The sequence below is a fragment of the Crotalus tigris genome, unplaced genomic scaffold, assembly GCF_016545835.1.
Source record: "Crotalus tigris isolate CLP2741 ecotype Arizona unplaced genomic scaffold, ASM1654583v1 scf7180000018485.2372832, whole genome shotgun sequence".
NCBI classification, from domain to species: Eukaryota; Metazoa; Chordata; class Lepidosauria; order Squamata; family Viperidae; genus Crotalus; species Crotalus tigris.
Window position 1 is genome coordinate 722,918 of NW_024097033.1, and position 11,858 is coordinate 734,775.

Genomic DNA, 11,858 nt, shown 5'->3' on the forward strand with positions numbered 1-11,858 from the left:
AGAACCAGCAATGAATGTGCATAATTTTTTGTATAATGTTATCTGTAAAAAAAACTTATTCTGCTAGATGGCATGAATGGATGGATGGGAACAAATTGAGAGGCTTTTGAAAAAGCAATTGAGCCATGAGGTTCCAAGAATGAACAGGAATGGCAACTGATTGGTTAGTCACTGATTAGGAAAAGATCTGTTTCAAATATGTTAAGTAATTCGTCTGATTACTTAAAATGTAAGACCAAGGGAATTAGTGAAGGATATAATGGTGATGAGAGGTTGTGAGATTTCTCTATTTTTGGTAACATTAAAAGTAGCTCATGAGAAAAATGGACATAGATGAAAAGGAAAGTAAAAGGAATAAGAATTTAAGTTGAATGATTATCTGAGGAACACATTTGATGGTGTGCACAAATGTTAGAAGATAAATTAATCTTCTAACTTAAAGTTAATGGAAGGATCAACAGAGTAAAAAGAATTATGTTGTTAAGTGCCTCTGGAATGCGTAGAATTTTGCTAATATGCTCTCTTCATTGAGAATTTCATCAGCTCTGTCCAACCAGACATTTCCAGTCTTCCCTTCCTCATGATCCATCCACTCTTCTTTCATAGATTTATTTTGTGATTCAAGCCTCATTCATTCTGTCTATATGACCAGACCTCCTTAATTTATTTCTTCTTACTAGACACTCATATACATTGGTTGTATCATTGTTTCATTCTTGACCTGTTTCTGACACAAACCTGTTAAGTCACCGACACTGCATTCAACTTACTGTTTTGCTTCCTCTGGATATACCATGATTGTTGCTGTTTATTTTTAATGCCACCTTACACTCAATGACTCTGGGCAGCTCACAACAATCAAAGATTTCACTCCCATATACTGTAAGAAAGTGAGCAGAGGCATGCTCTTATACACAGTCATTTTCACTCCTTTCAACAATATTTAACTGCATACAATATCACATCCTAACTTTCTACTAGTATTTGCACACCTTGTCAACATACAGCTGCCAGAATCCTACAAACTAAGAGATACCTAACATGCATCAAGTACCAATAGGGACATCTTTATTTATTACCATTCCATGTAATTAATTCCTTAATTAGGTTTCTTCCTGCTGTACACAATAGGGCAATCAATTACCTTGTAGGGGTATACCATACAGAACTGCTCTGCCTCATTGCTTTGATAAGAAACATTAGGGGAGGGTGAGGTGGGGGAAGAAATAATTTCTCTTGACTTGCTAGAGGAAAGTATTGCTGCTTCAGGATGGTACTTCAGAGGACCCCTTCAACTTTCATGGAAAGAAAGCCACCAGCCTCCCTATGGAATTTGGACAGCTATGCATTAAGGTACAGGTGAAACTTGACAAATTAGAATATCGTGCAAAAGTTCATTTATTTGAGTAATGCAACTTAAAAGGTGAAACTAATATATGAGATAGACTCATTACATGCAAAGCAAGATAGTTCAAGCCATGATGTGTCATAATTGAGATGATTATGGCTTACAGCTCATGAAAACCCCAAATCCACAATCTTAGAAAATTAGAATATTGTGTAAACGTTCAATATTCTAGGCTCAAAGTGTCCCACTCTAATCAGCTAATTAAGCCATAACACCTGCAAAGGGTTCCTGTGCTTGACTGGCCAGCAAACTCGCCTGACCTGAACCCCATAGAGAATCTATGGGGCATTGCCAAGAGAAAGATGAGAGACATGAGACCGAACAATGCAGAAGAGCTGAAGGCCTCTATTGAAGCATTCTGGTCTTCCATAACACCTCAGCAGTGCCACAGGCTGATAGCTTCCATGCCATGCCGCATTGAGGCAGTAATTGCTGCAAAAGGGGCCCAAACCAAATACTGAGTACATATGCATGCTTATACTTTTCAGAGGTCCGATATTGTTCTATGTACAATCCTTGTTTTATTGATTGCATGTAATATTCTAATTTTCTGAGATTGTGGATTTGGGGTTTTCATGAGCTGTAAGCCATAATCATCACAATTATGACAAATCATGGCTTGAACTATCTTTGCATGTAATGAGTCTATCTCATATATTAGTTTCACCTTTTAAGTTGCATTACTGAAATAAATGAACTTTTGCACGATATTCTAATTTTTCGAGTTTCACCTATATATATCATGTACCTATGATAGAAATATATCAAAATCTGTGCAACCATACAAAAATTGTCTTTATCCTTATCTATAATGACAGTTTACATTAGAATAGAATAGAATAGAATAGAATAGAATAGAATAGAATAGAATAGAATAGAATAGAATAGAATAGAAAGGGACCTTGGAGGTCTTCTAGTCCAGCCCCCCGCTCAAGCAGGAGAACCTATACTGTCTGAGACAAGTAACTGTCCAGCCTCTTAAAAACCTCCAGTGATGGAGTGCCCACGATCTCTGAAGACAAGCTTTTCCTCTAGTTAATTGTCCTCACAGTTAGGAAGTTTCTCCTTAATTCCAGGTTGCTTCTGTCTTTGGTCAGTTTCCAACACTATTTCTTGCCTGTCCTCTGGTGCTTTGGAGAATAATTTGACCCCTTCTTCTTTGTGGCAGTCTCTCAAATACTGGAAAACTGCTATCATGTCTGCTATTTCTTCAAGAACTGCTATTTCTTCTTTTCTTTAGAGTAGCCAAACCTAAGTCCTGCAGCCATTCTTCATATGTTTTAGTCTCCAGGCCTTTGATCATCTTAGTTGCTCTTCTCTGAACTTTTTCCAAGATCTCAACATCTTTTTTGTAGCATGGTGACCAAAATTGGCAGCAGTATTCCAGGTGTGGTCTTACTAGGGTTTTATAAAGCAGTACTAATACTTCACATGATCTTGATTCTATGCCTCTTGTTTATACAACCCAGGATTGTATTAGCTTTTTGGGCTGCTGCTGCACATTGCTTGCTCATAGTCAAGTGATCGTCCACTAGGACTCTAAGTCCCTATCACAGTTACTATATTTAAGCCAAGTCTCACCTAATCTGTACTTGTACCTTTGATTTTTCCTGCCTAAATGTAAAATTTTGCTTTTCTCCACATTAAAACTCATTTTGTTGGTGTATCACATAAGTACATGATGTATCACATTCATGTAACTAAGCAAATATACTGAAATCATCTTAATCTCTGTGCGATGATTGTTTATAAAACTGTTTATAGCATTTGAATTTTATCTTCCTCTACCCCAGGTTGATATTAAGAGTTCATATTGGAATTAACATTGGTGATATTAGTATTGTTCTATAGTGTTTGTATTATTTCTCTGAGGAGTCTGAACAAATGATGCACAGGCATTCTTTCTTTTACGGGTTCCCATACGGAATCAAATATAAAGAGATACAGCATAAAGCGAGAGCACTTGAAAGTGACATTTTAGATGGCGTGGGGTATATGGTCCCCAAATCCTAGAAGACCAATTTCTCAAGCATAAAATATCCATCGCTGTCACAAGGATCTTAGCAACAGGAAAATAATTGGTTTGTAAATTGCCTTAGATTGTTCTCAAGAGAGTTAGGCAATCCAAGCACTGGGGGGTGGGGGAGGAGCAGGTTTGAGTTGTGTTAGTGAATGCAAGATTGGAAAACACATCTGCTGCTAAAATCAGTTTTCCTGAAATGCTGGCTGTCAACTTTCTCAGTTATGATGTGGCTGAATTTCCAGGCAAACAGTGTCATGGGATGTTTGACCAAGGCTCAGTTGGAGGCTGGACTTTATGGAATGTGAGTTCTTAATGAGCTGCATCCTTTGTGCTGGTGCTTCTACTGACAATCATGAGCATTGCTGAGAGCAGCATCTGGAACAAGATCAAGTGATCATTTCTAAATGAAGGAATGACTAATAGATGGGATCTCTTTTTTTCATAGAACTTCTGAAACTGAGCCTGTAAACATCCAAGATTAGTCAAAAATGTAATTCAATTGCACTGTTACATTTGTGTGGAAGTTGACAGGCACAATTTTTAAGGGTGGGATGTTAAATCAAAGAGACTGAAGGGCAATTTTTAAAGCTTTTGGAATTTTGAGAAATTGTCATGAATGCTAAAACAAAATGATTGCTGGATGGAGCATGAGCCACAGAATGGATACCTGGACTCAGTGCTTTTTTTTCTAAAAAAAAAAAAAGGTGCCGGAACTCACACACGTCAAACAACCCGCTTTGCCTACCCTACAAGGTTCCATCCAAAAAAGGTGCCGGAACTCCATTCTGGGCGTTCTATGAGAAAAAAAGCCCTGCCTGGACTATATTCAGGGTTAAAATGGCAATATAAAGGGCTGATCAGGGTGGAGCATGATGGCTCACTGGTTAAAGATGCTTAAAGCTGGAAAGATGACAGCCTGAGTTTGAGACCCAAGCACCGCACCAAGGGGTGAGGTCCTATTATTTGCCCTAGCTCCTGTCTAGTTATCAGTACAGAATCATGAAAAGTAGATAAATACTATAGGTACCACTTTGATGGAAAGGTAACAGTGTTTCATGTGCCTCAGCATGTAGTCATGCTGGCCATGTAAATGTCTTTGGACAACGCTGGCTCCCTCAAATAAAAAACGGAGATGAGCACTGTCCATTAGAGTCGGAAATGATTGGATAGGGGCTTTAGCTTTAATATCAACAAGCATCGGATTCATGTTGTTGGATTCCCCCCCCCCCTTAATAAACTACAGATGCTGATGAAAGTTGTTGGGTGATTTGTGAATATATGGAGGTGGGTGTAGTGGATCCTTAATAAAGGTCATACTATTTCAAATACATCTCTTTAAATTCTACTAATTAAAATTTTGATCTAATCTTATGGAAAATCAGTGTGTGAAGAAGGGCATGATTGCAACAGTGTCATATTTAAGCCTCATTATTTTAACTGTGCTTCTACAGAACTTTGATGTGTATAGCAGTAGAACATCACTTCAGAGAAAGCAGAAGCTCTCTCAGTGGAGAGTTCATTTATTGCTTTCTACAGGGTCCAACACCTGCTACAGCAGTGTTTCTCAACCTTGACAATTTTAAGGCATGTGGACTTCAACTCCCAGAGTTGAAGTCCACATGCCTTAAAATTGTCAAGGTTGAGAAACACTGTGCTACAGGAACAACTTTGGAGTATGAATTGTTCCTGAAACTGTTATATTTGCTGGAGGCAAAATTTTATTTATTTAAATTTATATGCTGCCTATCTCACTATCAAGTGACTCTGGCCAGCTTAAGGTTTCCTGCAAGGAGGCTGTGCCCTTTATGGACTTAGCCTGGTTCAGCAGATGTGGCCTTCCTTTCTGAGACATAATTTGCCTCTGCTCCAGGTTAGATGGCAATAATGCATTATGAATAGGGTTCACTCTGAAGATGGGTGCAAAACCTGCAGTAAGCTTGGTATACACATTAAGAAAGTTTCTGTATGACATATTTTTATGCCATTCTTATAAATTTGCTATGTATGGCCCCACCATTTGCAGAAACTATGATACCTATAGCAGAATGTAGACTTTTGCCCTTTCATGATGCAGCCTTTGCAGACCTGCTGCAAATGCTAAAAGTGCTATTATCCTGAAAAATAAGAACTTTCTTTCTCTCCAGCGCCCCAGTGACAGTGGCCATGCACATTAATTGGGCTCCTCCCATTTCTGAGGATGAGTGTTCTCTGATTAGAGTGACTACATGCCAATCGCGCAGCCCAGCCTCTCTATTTATTTTGCTCAATTAGGGAAAAGTCAGACATGCCTATATGCTGGCTTGAAATATTTACAGTTCCTGAAAATAGACTGCACCAGAAAAATTAATTCATAAATATAATACCTTCATTTATTTGCTTAGATTGTCTTTTGGGAATTTCATGCCATTCTGATAACTGATCAGAATCAAGATGTGATTGATAAATTGAAACCCAGAAGAATCTTCACAATCATTGCACTTTAGTTGTCCCAGAATAAAGCTGTGAAGACAGGCACAAACTTCATTATGGATACAAGGTAGAAATTTGGGCCTCAAGGCAGTGCAAATCATACTGGCGTATTTTTCTTCCAACTCAGGGCCTGAAAAAATGCATTCTAAAATGCAGTAGAAGCAAAGAAGTATGGTGCTATTTGGGGATGACCTTGGAAGATAGGAGGGAGACTGTTGCCTAGGCTGCGCATCTTCCTCCTGTCTCCCAAGGTCATTCCTGTATTCATCGTAGGCAACCCATAGAGAGGAACATGGAGTGACTTCCCTTCTTCCTCAGTGAATTCTAGAGTGACATGCTAACATCATGCACAATGTGTTTTGGATCCACAAATGGCGAGGGAAATGTGGAAGAAAAATCAAAGTAATGTGCATTAGGAATGATGTATACAGCAGAACTTTATAACTTATTTTTATATATTAGGAATTTTATAGTTTTTGAAGCCTGATAGCTGGATTAAAAGGAAGATTCTATAAAAAAAATAAACAGCTATAATAGGAGAGGATAATTTATACCAATATACTGTGAAAAGCTTCAGTTGCAGTTTTATGTCTTTCAGCTTGCTATAAAAGGAATAAAATCAAGCAGACTTTTTTTCTCAGTCACTAGATAGTTTCATGCCCAAAGTGCATAGTCTAGGAAAATTTGCTAAATATAGCTGAGGAACCAGGCTGCAGCAGGTGAAACCAAGACTAAAACAGAGGGAGGGAGGATTTCCCATGGTCTCTGCCAGCTTCCCACAAAGAAAGTTAATGGGGAAGGCAGCAGGAAATCAGAAGTTGCTCCTGCTCTCACTACTCTTTTGCCTGTCCGTGTTCATTCTTTTTCTCTGTTTAGATAAAAAAATATCTCTCAAATGATGACCCAGTGAAGCACAGATTGGCTAGTACATAACAATCTGGGATTAAATCCCACTGAATTAAATACATAGGGCATGCTTTGAGAATGCATGTATAGAATTACACTTTTTCTGAACTGCAACACAATTCTACTCATGCCTATTCAAAAACTCCCAGTGAATTTTACTTCCAAGTAAGTAAGTAACGGATTTCAGGCTTAGTGAAGTGGTCTCATGAACAGTGATAGACAACAGTATAAATAAGAAATTAGCACATACTTATATTTTCTAAATCAGATCTATTATGTAGGTATTCACAATATCAGAGAAACTAGAAAAAAGAGCTGAAGAATTTAAGTGAATGGTAGACTAGCTAAAGAACTATTGTTATGTTGAAGTAAAATCACGTGCCAGAGATCTGAGTCAGCCATTTCTGAGCCAGAACATAATTGATCTAGTAAGACAGTGACACAGTAGAAATAAAAGGATAAAAATAGGTAGCTAAACTTCAAAGCTTTGTGTTTTCCAAATTGTATTTAGTTGCCCATTTCAGTTTTATAAGTTGTTGGCAGCAAAGAAGGTACCCCAAGAAAAAATTAAAACAAAGCTGTAAACAGTGTGCTTCGGGAATGCCACATAAAATCTGAGGCTATTTCTAGGACTTGATTTTTCATTTTTCAGACTTTACATTGATTCGTGAACCGCAGGTTTCAGCAAAAGCTGAAGGCAATCCAATGCATCTAAATTCAGAAAGGATTTGAACTGTGCTGAAATGACATAATTCATGAATGTTATGGAATTTCACAGTTATTTTAAACATGTAGGGCCTCCAGAACTAGGTTGCATCTCTTTGCTGCTGTTAAGTGGTCATCTGCATTTTTGAAGCTCACTTCTAATAGCTCTCCACAAGTAATAATTCTCCACAAGTAATAATTATGTCTTATGGATTTTTATGTATGCTGAAACTGTTAAAAAAAGAACAACTGAGAGGTATTTGGTTTCTAACTTCCCCCTTCTTAATACCTTGATCTATTTGCCATATTTCTAAATATTTAAACCCCCTTAAAAACTGTACTGAAAATGTTTACATTATATGTATGCTGCTTCCATATTATATATATGGATACTATTCTTGGTTGAATTTTGTTGCACTTCTGTTGTGAATATGTGCTGTTAATCTTGCCATTTGTATATGCGTTCTAATAGATTATATTGGTCTTTTATAAGTGTTTAGTTCTCCATTCGCGTGCGAATGATGAAGACACATGGTGACAACTAACAATGCTTTATTCTCCTACTCCAACTCCAAGCAAAAAGCAAAAGGCACGCAGGCCTTTATATAGGGCTTGAACCCCGGACAGAGTGAACCAATAAGAGTTCTTCTTTCTTTGTGCCTTGCACATGTGCACAAGGCTGGCGCCGCTCTGTCTGGTCCCGGGCAGCTTTTAGAATGCCCGGGACCATTTGCAACAATTCTGGGCCTGCTAAGTTTTCTCATCAGGCCCAGGACACAACAATAAGCATTTCAAATTCTGCCATTTTTCTTAATGTCTTTCCCTTATTCTTATGATCAGATTTTATCTTTCCAACAGCTTGTAAATACATCAAGCATGATATCTTCCAGCCTCCATTTAACAATTCTTGCTGTGTCTTTAGTCAATTCATTGAGTCTGAGTGGTAAACTAGGATTACCGTATATGCCGCCGTATTAGGCAACCCGGCGTATAAGACGACCCCCGTCTTTATAGCCGGGCCGCATTCCTAGAACGTCGTCTTATACGCCGGAAACTACCAGTATTTCCGGCGTATAAGATGACTCGGCGTATAAGACGACCCCCGTCTTTGGCGCCGATTTCAGCGCTCGCGGAAGTCGTCTTATACGCCGGCATTTACGGTACATTTTTCTTACTGTAATTATCTCCAATATGAAAAGGATTTGAAGGAAAGGCTTACATTAAAATACCTTTTGGATTTTTCCAAATGTACAGTATTTTATGGACATTTAAAGGCTGTTAACTAAAGTTGATGCTGGTATATTGCATGAATAAAAATACCCCATATTTGGAAGTTATTAATATTCAAAAAAATTAATTTCTTAGAATGGACTAAAGAATATTCTTTAGTAGAAAGACGGCACCAGCCTGAACTCACAAAATTGGATTGATGAAGTGAGATTCTGCTCATAAAAAGCTCTCTAGCAATGGATTAGAAAACTGACCAATATTATTCCAGGTGGTCAAGTTTTAATACTGTCAGTTTATAAGCACCAGACAATGTATTCTTGTTTGTTTCTTTTTCCCTTCTATTATCCTTTTTCTTTTTGTTTATTTTTTCTGTTTGCTTTTGCTCTGCTACATTAAACTAAATAAAGCCTATGAAACAAAAGATTCTTAAATGTGATTCTGCAACCTATAATTTGTGAGCAGGAACACACAGCCCTTGGTAAACAGACATCATTTGAAAAAACAACCTAAGAAAATATTATCCCTTTAACAAAGCAGCTGCAGCTAGTTTTGCAGACATCTTGATAGCACTGACCATACACCTCTCAAAGAGGTCTCATTTGATAAATCAAGTGCTGCAGAGAACAGTAGGACAAACAGCACAGCAGTTAAAAGGAAGGAAAATACTTAGATCCTGAAGGATCTAAGATGACCACTCCTTGCCTGTTTTCACAAACAGCAGCAACAAGAGAGTCTTAGCAATCAAAATAATGTGAGCCAGATCTGGCCAAGGAAAAAGCCATGCTTTGACATTGGTGGGCTGTTGTCACTGTTGCAACCTGTCAGCTGCCAAAAAAGGAGACCCTTAGGAACTGGGCTGAGCAGACAGGCAAGAAATGGCTTGGTGGCTGGGGAATTGGGCTGAGGTGCCTTGATGGTGGGAGCAGGCTGTTGAAACAGCAAGGCTCTGAGGGAAAAAACATATTCTTGTCACTGACAAATCTTGGTCTTTTTTTTTCCCCCAACTCCCTTTGCCTCCTGTCCATCAGCCCCACTCCTGGAAAGAAGTCCACCTCCCCCATGCTGAAGCTAGGAGAGGGCTGCACGTCTCTGGCCTGGGTCCCTGACAAAAGCACTGCCTGAAGACATTTTGTATTTCTCTTGGAAGCTGCAGTCCTAAGAGGCTTGGGGGGGGGGGGCTTCACCATTGTCTTTCAACAAATCTGTCTGCTGGCAAAACCAGGGGAAGAAATGCATAGGTGGAGGAGAGTTACAATTTGTAGGTTCCAAATATATAAGAACTGGGCAAAGAGAGAGAAAAGGAGAACTCAGAATTCTAAACCCTGGGAGTATTTTATAATTCTGAGACTTGGACTACCCTTTGGTGTCAACAGAATTCAGCATTATACAATTCCTCACTTTTAGTTTTAAAGAAAGCTACTAATCCTTAAGCTTTGGTGGGGGAGAAATAGTAGGACATATAGTAGTCAAGAGTTAGGACTATCAGTGCTTGTCCCTGTGTTAACTGGCTGCTTAGAATGCCTGATTTTGTTTGCTTGATTGTATGTGTGTGTGTGTGTGTGTGTGTGTGTGTGTGTGTGAGAGAGAGAGAGAGAGAGAGAGAGAGAGAGAGAGAGAGAGAGAGAGAGAGAGAGAGAGAGAGAGAGAGAAGGATTTTTAAACAAATGAACCACTGCAGGTTTTTAAAAAATATATAATGTCTTAAATGCATGCTTCTCTGGAGAAAATAGAATTCCAATTCAGTTGGCACAATAAATACCAAGTATAATTATATTAGGCATTGTGAGGACTGGGAAGGAAGCAAGCAGAGAATGGTCATTACTTTGAATAGATGCATTCAGAGCACACAAACAAGGGCTTTAGACCCTTGTTAAATAGTGTGGTAAAATTGATAAGAGGGAATAACATGGTCCATTGGAGCTAATCTTTATATTGAGGCTTCTAAAAGATTTTGGGCTTTACTTTTGATCATCTCTGTTTCATATTTCCAAACATCAGCATTAGAGATGTACATACATTCTGTCATTTACCAGGTCCCCAAACCAGTACCTTGTTCATTTTAGTCTCACATGCTTCCGCTGGCATTCCCAGAACCATGCACGGTATGCAGAATCAGGGCTCTTCCTGAAAATTTGCCAGATTCATTCTTCTTTGCTGCAGCCCATATGTTGCTGAGAAAGGCCCTTGAGGGCTCATAATTGGGGGGGGGGACTCACAAAAATGAATATTTGGGACATCTAGAGGACCAGAACAGTTTTCATACAACAGCATCACTTTTCTCCATTCTCTCTAGCATGACTCATCAGTAAGAAAAGAAGAAAACAACAGCATATTTTTTAATGCAAAGTATTTGGTTTTTGGTGGGCTAATATTTAGATGGATTTTTGCTTTTTAAAAAAACCTTCTCATGGTGGAAGAGAAGTGCTGTGGGGCATTATTTTGTTCTTCCCATTTGGCGCAGGTCTGTTTTTACATCTTTATGGATCCACCTACTTGTCCTTCTCATTCTAAAGCAACAAGGTAGATCACTTCCTCATTAAAGAGCTCACAACTGTTTCTTAGAATATCCAAAAGTTGCAATTATTCAAGCAAATTGATGGGAACTTTACTAAAAATGCATTGGCTACTTCCAGGTGAAAGCAGGTGGCCAAGTCAGGGTACTGCATTGGCCTGCTGGGTCTCCTAGGAAATTGGTCCATTCCAAGCCACAGTGGAGGAGAGTCCTGGAGGGCTAGAAAGGAATGTTGGCAAACTCCTTCTGTAACATAGAGGGAGATACTTTAAAGAGTTACTATAAGGTGAAAAACACTGAGCAACTTTTAAGTAATTACGCCTAGCTTTGGGGGCCTTTTTAATGGGATGAGGCATAGCAATGTGTATACACACACACACACACACACAAACGCATACACAAAACACCCCTAGAATAAGTTTTTGACATATATTTCAAAATCAACTCAGACATCAAGATTTTTACCAGATGGCAATATTTTATTTTAGTTATTTTATTTTATTATATTTAACTAATTTATTTATACAATAACAACACTGTCTTCTATCACGAAGCATTAGATGATGTTGCATTGTACTACTTACAGCACATTCTTTGTGACAGAG